This window comes from Cryptomeria japonica, chromosome 9, assembly GCF_030272615.1.
Source record: "Cryptomeria japonica chromosome 9, Sugi_1.0, whole genome shotgun sequence".
Classification (NCBI taxonomy): Eukaryota; Viridiplantae; Streptophyta; class Pinopsida; order Cupressales; family Cupressaceae; genus Cryptomeria; species Cryptomeria japonica.
In genome coordinates this window covers 569,639,169-569,648,850 of record NC_081413.1, presented here as the reverse complement: position 1 = coordinate 569,648,850, position 9,682 = coordinate 569,639,169, and positions in this window count along the sequence as shown.

Genomic DNA, 9,682 nt, shown 5'->3' with positions numbered 1-9,682 from the left:
ATCAACACCAAAGTGTCTGGCTAATCCTCCACTATGATTTTATTTTATCAGATTCTCCCTCATAGAGCTCCTACGTATACACAATCAGTTCCTCCGAACAACATCTCATCTTGAATAAAATAATCTAACCACTTGCTCCTATCCACCATAACCAGTTCTTTACAAGCTTTCCAAGGTTCTGCAAAATTTGGGTCATCCTGATACAAATTATTCAACTCCTCAAAACCCAATACCTTCACTCTCATCTCTATCAGCAAGTTCCTCCTACACAAGGCATCAACAGATTTATTTGACTTTCCACTTCTATGATTTAAAACAAAGGTAAAACTTTGAAAGAACTCCACCCATCTCATGTGTCTCTGATTCAGTTAACCTTGACTATTCAAGTACTACAAAGCTTGATAATCAATATACAACACAAACTCCTTAGGCAACAAATAATGTCTCCACTTCTTCAATGCTTAAATTATGGCATAAAAATCTTGATCATACACCGAATATCTCCTTTTGGCATCATTCAATCTCACTAAAATAAGTTGTCGGTCTTCCTTCCTGACTCAACACTTCTCCAATTACATTCCCACTTGCATCACAGTCCACCTAGAATAATTTGCTAAAATTCAGTAAAGCCAACATTGGCTACTCTGTAACCCTTTGTTTCGACAACTCAAAACTCTTATTCGCCCCATTTGTCCACCTAAAATCCTTCATATCTCCCCTCATTGCTTTTGTCATAGGACTACAAATTGAATTGAAATTCCTGATACACTTTCGGTAGAAACTAGCTAATCCATGAAATGATCTTACCTCTCCAATGCTTTCCGGTGTAGGCCACTCCACAATTGTTCTTACCTTCTCAAGATCCATCTTCAATCTATCCACAGATATCACAAATCCCAAATAGACTAACTCCTCCTTCATGAAACTACACTTCTTAATGTTTATCAACAACTTCTCTTCTCTCAACATCTGCAAAACTTGTCTCAAATGCAATGTATATGTTCTTCCTTTGTCTTACTGAAAATCAAGATGTCATCTAAATACAAAATAACAAACTTACCAAATATTTTCTTCAATGCCTTATTCATCAACCTTGTGAAAGTACTTGGTGCATTAGCCAGTCCAAAAGGCATCACCAACCATTCATATAGTCCTTCATTTGTCTTGAATGTTGTCTTCCACTCATCCCCTTCTTTGATTCTGATCTGATGGTATCCACTCTTCAAGTCTATCTTTGTGTAGTATCTGGCTCCACTCAAACAATCCATTATATCATCCATCCTAGGCAAGCGAAATCGGTACTTCACTGTGATCTTGTTTATTGCTCTAGAGTCGGTGTACATCCTCCACTTTCCATTCTTCTTAGGTGCTAATACTATTGGAACTGCACAAAGGCTCAACTTTTTCAGATCAAACCTTTCTGCAACAACTTCTGCACTTTTCTATTCAATTCATAATTCTCTGCTAGTGTCATCTGGTGTGCTGCTTTATTAGGCAAACTAGCTCCAAGATTCAGGTCCATGCAATGATTGATACTTCTCATAGGTAGTAATCCATTAGGTACATTATCTAAAATTATGTCTCCATATTTTGTCAACAACTCTTTTATCTCCTCCGATTGTTCTTCTTTATGCTCAGGATCCTCAGTCTTCTTAGGAACTAAAGAAAAACACACATTCTCATGTCTCATTCCATCCAGGAATTTCCTTTCATCCACCAAACAAACCCCAGCACTAGTACAAACTTCTCTCTTAAGAGGCTCCTCCAAGGGCAACAAAGTCTATTTCATCCCATTTGTAACAATAGTGTATATGTTCTTGCTTCCATCATGTATTGCATGTTTATCATACTGCCAAGGTCTACCCAACAAGATATGACATATATCCATAGGCATAATATCACACAAAACTTCATCATGATAAGACCCAATCTTCAATTTTACCAAGCATTGTTCACTTACCGGTATCTTATGATCATCCTGAATCTAGGCTATCTAATAAGGCTTAGGGTGCTTCAATCTCTCCAAATTCAACTTATTCACCATCTCCTCTGAAACTACGTTATTGAACTACCACTATCAATAATAACTTTACAACACTTACCAACTACCTTACATCTTGTCTTGAATGCATTTCTCCTCTACAAGGGCTCCTAATCATCTTTGGTGTGGCACAATGCTCTCCTCATCACCAATAATTCTTCATCTTCTGATTTGTTAGTTGATCTGACGGGTTCTTCTTCCACCCATGAGGGCTTCACTTAGTGAACTTGGGTTATATCACGTGCATTCATGGCATACTAAATAATCCCCCTATTTTCAAAAAATATTGCCCTAAACTTCATTTTTGTCACCCCCTACCAATACAAAGCCTAAATTAAATGCCCCGCTATTTTCACCAAATATTGTATTTTTTCATACCTTGAATTAAAACCCCCCTATTTTCACCGATAGGGAATAATATATTGTACCCTCATTTTTGGGATATTAAACTTTCCAATATGAATGCATGTGATATAATATTGCATAGCCAATGAAGCCCGTGCGCTTCCACCAATGTTGTTCTTTTACTATTCTCTGCCTTCTTACACTCAAAAGCATAATGTCCTTCTCCTCCGCACTTAAAGAAAGTTCCTCTAAACACTCTATTGTCCTATCTTTTGTCTTCCTTTTCATAACCCTCATTCCAATAACCCTTAGGTTCTCTTCTCTAGTAAAATTTATGTCATCCTTTTGGTATGAACTACCATCTCTGTTAGGTTCCTTGTCTTTGTTCTAATCTGCGCCAAGTCCTCTTCCTCCATTATAAGTCCTACCTCCTTGAAATCTTACTCCCTGAAATATTCCTCCTCTACCTCTTTTCTTCTACTTATCTCTTTTGTTCAGCTTCTCCTTCGCCTTCAGGGCATATTGATAAGCTTCCTCAACACTCTGCAACTTGATTAGACTGAGTTTGTCATGTATAGAAATCCGCAACCCATTCAGGTATTTGGAAACTTGTTCAACCTCATCATCTGTATGTCTAGATTTGATATTCAACTTCTAGAGCACTTCAATATACTCCTTCACACTAGATTCCTTATGTTTTATGTTCTGCAACTTCTGGAACATATTCACTTGATAATCGGCATGCATGAACTTCGATTTCAACTTACTAACCATCCACTCCCAAGATTTAATCTTTTCTTTACCTCTTCTCTGCCTATCTACCTACAAATGTTCCTACCAAAGAGATGCATGTCCTTTCAACTTGGTGCAAGCATATCTCACCTTCCTTTTGTCGGCAGTGCCCTCAAAATCAAAACACTTCTCCATCTCCATTATCCAATCGAGTAATTCATCTGAATCTAACTTGCCATCATAATCCGTTGGATTAAAATATGGTATGGTATTCACTCTTGTCAAGGTTCTTATGAACCTCTCTTCATCCAAATTGTTCGTTGGTGGATTTTCTCTAACTTCTCCCACTCCCACTTCTTCTTCTTCATCTTTGCTCACATCTTCATGATAGTTCTGATACTTAATATAAGTACAGATCCAATAGCCAACAAGATGAGAGGGGGGGGAGGGGGGGGGGTTGAATCATACAAACTTAATCTTCCATAAAAACATCAGATTCAACCTTGGTAACATATGCTTCAGTAATATAACCAAAACTGCTAAACATGCAAACTCAAAAGCATATAAACATCATAAACCTCATAACACCAGATTTAACGTGGAAACCCAAATAGGGAAAAACCACTGTGGGATTTCGGACCCACTAAGAAATATACTCTTCTAGAGTATGCTCGGTTAAAAGCAAATCCTGTTAAAGATTACAAACACATTGCTAGATGTGACCCGGTTAAGGGATTTCCCTCATATCTATTAGGATCTTCACCTTGTTAGAAGTGACCTTGTTAAAGGATTTCAAACACTCAATCAGAATGTCACCTTGCTAGAGGGTTTTACAAATAAGACTGTTAAGTCCACTCGGTTAAGAGATTTTCTGTCACTTTCACAAAATAACAGTAATAAAAATCTATCTGCAACTTCACATTTAAAATGCTAAAGCAGATTCTTATTTGCTCAATACAATCTAGACATAGAGCTAATCTTGTCCATCTGTTGGGCTTCTATACTCTGTTATTCAAACAGGTCTTCAAGATTCTATGCTCGGTAATCACTATGTAGCATCCATGTGCATACACTTGCCTGCATGCATTGTTTATCAACAGTTCCCTATTTATAAACAATTAGCTAACCGCTTAATCTCCTTGATCACATTTCCCATGATCAATCATAGCCATCAAATCTTCATGCTTGACCAGGTTCAATGCATCTTTCGATCTGAAAAATATTTTACCTCGCCTTGGAAATTGCATATATTTCTTGGAACTTGTGCTAGGGTATTGCGGTTCAATCTGAGTTGTAGATCTTCTTGCCGATCTTCCATTGCCATAGATTCTTAACAAACATTATTTACGGCATACCAATCATTTAATCAGTTCCAGCTCATCAGCTTCCTTCATTAAATAACGCATGTAAACATTTAATGCATTCAGTTAAAGCTCGGTAACAACTCGATAAATACTAAACTTCACTCAGTAGACATTCTGCCTTCATTAACCGATAGCGATAACCTTAGGGTTTACCGACTAGGTTCTTTGCTCGGTAACATAGTATAGTATTAACCTTACAATTTACAATATATGCATGATGTCAAAACAATCTAAACATCATGATCTCATCATTGTCTGACTCGGTAATAGTTGCCCATTGAATACCTTATTCATCCTCTTATTCATCATAATCTTTCTGTGTCTTTTACCGACATCTTTATATTCTTCAAATCATACTTCTTAAGATATGGCAACATCATACTGAATTAGAAAATCAATTTCTTGACATCTATGACAAAATAATAATATTAAGACAATAAACATCCTTAATCAGTTATATCCATAATCATCAACAACCTTCTCAATATCTTTATTGAAATGCCGACAATCTCCCATTGTCTATTATAATGCTAAATTGCCAACACTTCAATATATCGACCTCTTCTCTAAGTTGTTTCAATAGCTTCCAATCGAGCTGCAATTCCTCTAACATTTCTCTGGGCCATCTTCACACCAGCCCTCTATAGCTACAGGTCGGATCCGCAATTCGCCACCCTACAACAAAATTCTTTAGGACTCTACAATCTCCGAAATGAAAACTCGCTCTAATACCACTTGGTGCAATCACGGTAGGAGAGTCCTCAAAGAGAACTCTCTAGACTATGCAACAAATGAAACACGATACAAACAACTCAATATGATGGAGGCAATGCAAAATATGAATTATATTACATCAATAATTGTATTGCAATTGTTGGTAACATGCGAGCTTACAAGATTCGACACACATGCTCAAATACAGTATCTAGGCTCAAGCAAGAATGTGAGCTAACTCTAGATCTCCTAACCTTTTGCTTTATCTTCTATATCTTGAGATATGTCTTTCATGTGCTTAATTACATCGATTTATATGATATTCATGGCTCAAGGATGATCCGAGTCATCCCAAGATGGAATAATTGCCGAAGAACAAAGATGAAACATGTAAAACAAGCAAGTCGGCCTCTACCAAAGGAATCCCTCCAGAAACAACATAGAAAGATGTGTGGACCCAAGAGAAGGTCGGCCACACGCCAAGGAAGGTTGGAAGCAACTAAATTAGGCTTCACAAGCTACGAGAAAGATCCTCAAGATTCTCCATTAGCAAATAGGTCCAAGTGGTTTCGATGCTCTACCCCAGATTCCAGAAGCGATAACTTGTTGAAAAAAAGATCCAAAGCTCCTGCGGACTAAGGATAAGGTGGATGAACATGTCCATAAGCAAAATCTAACTCCGCAAGGTTCGGTGTGCAAATGAAAAAAGAAATGTTGAAAATACAAAAAGAAAGCAAAACAAAAGAAAAAAAAAATTTGGTTGATGCAAGATTGCCAAGAACTGAGGATGCTCCTGCATCACTTTCACCTCGCAGAAAACCTTTGACTGAGTTGGTAAGTGGAAATCAGTAGGTGGCAGTGGTGTTTTAAGGATGGAAGCAAATTTTTCACTAGTGACAACTAAACAATAGTTGGCATTCATGGATTAGGTGTCGGAGAAAAGAATGAAAAGTATTTTTAAACATGCAAAGCCCATTTTCTTTCAAAAAATGGGCATTCCCTTGGGTGAGGAATTAAATGAGTGCCACTCATTGCTACCAAAAAAATGCAAACAGTGTCTCCATGGTCATGGCATGGGAACTACAATGGGTAATAAGGAGGATGTATGTTGGGTGATGCAGTAGTATATCGAGGAGGAGTAATTATATGGGATGCACAAGTTCTTGGCAACATCGCTTCTCGGGGTTGGATTTTCAGTTGATAATGGGGAGTAGGTGCATATTGGTGACCTGCAACCTCCCATGTGGCCTTTCATTAGATGGAGTGCAACATCCGACAAGGATGAGAGGGGCAAGCAAAGGCTCAAAACAGTTGGGATGTGTTGATTGATTTGTGAGGGAGAAACAGGTGGAACAGGTCAAGGGTGAGGAAGGTGTGGTGAGGAGCAAGAAGAAATGTCTCCAATTTATACTAGAGGATGATTGGTGAACATGTATCTGAAGCCAAGGAGGAAGAAGAAGTGAGTCGGGTCTTTGGTTATAAATTTTTGTTTAAATATTTTTTTCACAATTTGATATATAGTCTATAGATTTCATCTTATATCCCTTGTAACTAGAAATATATGGCAATGACCAAATTTTGTTAACGATGTATAAGGTTTAGTCAGTCACAATACTTGGCATTAGCTGAATTTCGTAAATGGTGTATAGGCTTTAGTCAATCGAGTTGTTGTGAAGTTTGTAAAATCTATGTAATGGTGGTTGTATTTAGATATTTATGGGTGTAAGGGTTGTATTTCGTAGGAAGTTAAATTTTGAACTAGTTGATCAATGTTTCTATACCTTTTAATATTTTCTATTAATAAATATTATCATCTATAACTTATCTAGAATATATATATATATATATATATATATATATATATATATATATATATATATATATATATATATATATATAATTAGTAAAAGTTATTCTTAAATTTCTAAAGTTATAAAAAGTCTACTTCTATATTCTATGTTTAAAAAATAATTTAAATAGAAAGGATTTTTTTATGCATTAGATTTTTTCAAGTATTTTATAAAAAACAACAAAATTGAAAGTAAATATCTATTATATTTCATTTTTGAAATATTTTTCTTAGTTTTTTTAATATGTTCTACCTTATGAAAGTAGATCCCTTTCATTAAAGCATAGAAAAGATTACATGAATATTGCTACTAATGTAGCATACAAAACCTTACTTCAAAAAACCCTTACTAATCAACTAGAAAAACTTACTACAAAAATATGTTATACCCCTACACAAATCAATTCTCCATGACATCGAGCGTTGGAAAGGAGAGATCTCATAATGCAACATCTTATACAATTTCCCAAAATCATTCCTTCATGAAACTCCTTCCAAACTGCTTTATAGAGACCTCTTGATTCTCTTTCTTCACTTCCTCTTCCCTTTGCTCCTCTACCTCTACCTCTACCTCTACCTCTACCTCTACCTCCACCCCTTGAAAGAAGATTGAAAGAGGAATATTCAATTCCCCTATTCAATCTAAAAAATGCAATCTACAATCTTGGGCCAATTATATGAGACTACAAAATCATTGCCTACTTAGAATCAAATCTCCCTTGATTGTACTACCTAGACAATTGGATAAAAGAAGGCTTTATAGATCGCTTCATCATGTTGGTGTTCCCCTTCATTTTGACCCAAAATCATGTCCAAAATCGTATCCATCACTTTCATTGTGTGATCTTCTTCAATCCATAAGAAACGATGGCTTTGCATTTCCTTGTTCTCCTCTTTGCACCAACATCCAAGTTTTGAAAATGCCATCTTTCTAAAAAAAGAAAAACACTTGTACTCTCCCTCAAACCATTCCTTTATAAACGCTACATCTTCCACTCCTCTTTGTATTGTTTTATAGCAAAGAGAGATGGACATTATCCCAATAAAATCTCCAAACAATCTACCTACCTCCTTCGTACTCCTTTGAACCTCCAAATAAGGATTGAAACTCCTCTATTTTGTTATAAATTTGCAGGTTGTTCTCTTAAAGCCTACGTCCATGAAATAAAATCTTGCCATATCTAGTCCTTTCCAACTAAGGCAGCAAATAGCTTTGCTCCTTCAATCCTCATGGTTAAAATTGCGATTGCTATTTATCTTTTTTGTCCCTTCAAAATCTAGAATTTGTCCTAAAAACGCAATGAATCTTTGTTTAAAATAATAAAATCAGTCCTCTCCATCGATTTTTTTATTCTAGAGACTTCTAGAACTCCTGCAATTTATAGATTATTCTTTTTTAAAGCAAAGGTACCCTTACACTGTCGATCCTAATCTGATCCTATATCCTGACGCGTTGTGCCTTGAAACACCCATTAACTATGTCTCTGAGCTTTGACCACATGCCCATAGAATCCAGAATGTACTCCTCTATTCTATTGTCCACCCCTTTATTAGCTAGGCAGTCTACTCCTTTATTGGCTTCTTGAAAAAAATGAGAACATTTGAATTCTTCTAATTTTGTCATCCAATACTTAAACTTAATCTTAGGAACCCACTCTTTGAGTTTCCAATTATTAATATGCCCCTTTGTGATGGCATTAATACAAAATTTGGAATCCCTCTCAATATCCACCCTCCAAAAATATTTTGAAACACATAGCCTAAGACCAGGTTGTTCATTACTTCCAACTTCGCCCCATTATTTGATGCTTCCCTAATGTAGCCATATAGTGCCCATAAACAATTACCTTCATGATCCCTTATAATGCAACCAACCCCAGCTTCTCTCGGGTTTCCCCTAGCCACTCCATCTATATTCAACTTTACCTTTCCCATTGTTGGAGGCATCTAGTGAGCCTCCTCCCTCCTATTTCCTTTGTTTAAAATTGTCACCTTTCGTATTGACCACTTTAGAATTCACCACTTCACAAATAACATTCCTAATATCAGATATGATTTTGTCTATTGTCATTGCCTTTTCACTAAATATCCTTGGTTCCTCTCTTTCCAAATCTGCCAAATTACCACAAAGAGTCCAACAATTTATATATCCCCCCAACAAGATTTCTTGTCCAATATAGGCCAACCCTGAACAAAATCTATAGATTAGCCACTCCCAACATGCATCAGCAAAGGGATGCCATAGGACCAAATGATTAATAGGCTCCTCATTCTCTAAACACATTGGGCATATTCTATGTCCTTCTATACCAATTTTCTTTAATCTATCACCCGTCAAAACTCTACCATGCAATGAAACCCACAAAAAAACCCCAACACATGGAGCCACACTCTTGTGCCAACGAAACATTGTCAACCAATCTCTCTCTCTCTCTCTCTCTCTCTCTCTCTCTCTCTCTCTCTCTCTCTCTCTCTCTCTCTCTCTCTCTCTCTCTCTCTCTCTCTCTCTCTCTCTCTCTCTCTCTCTCTCTCTCTCTCTCTCTCTCTCTCTCTCTCTCTCTCTCTCTCTCTCTCTCTCTTCACTTATATCTTCACTTATCTCAATTTCACTATCCCCTATCTCTTTGCATACATATC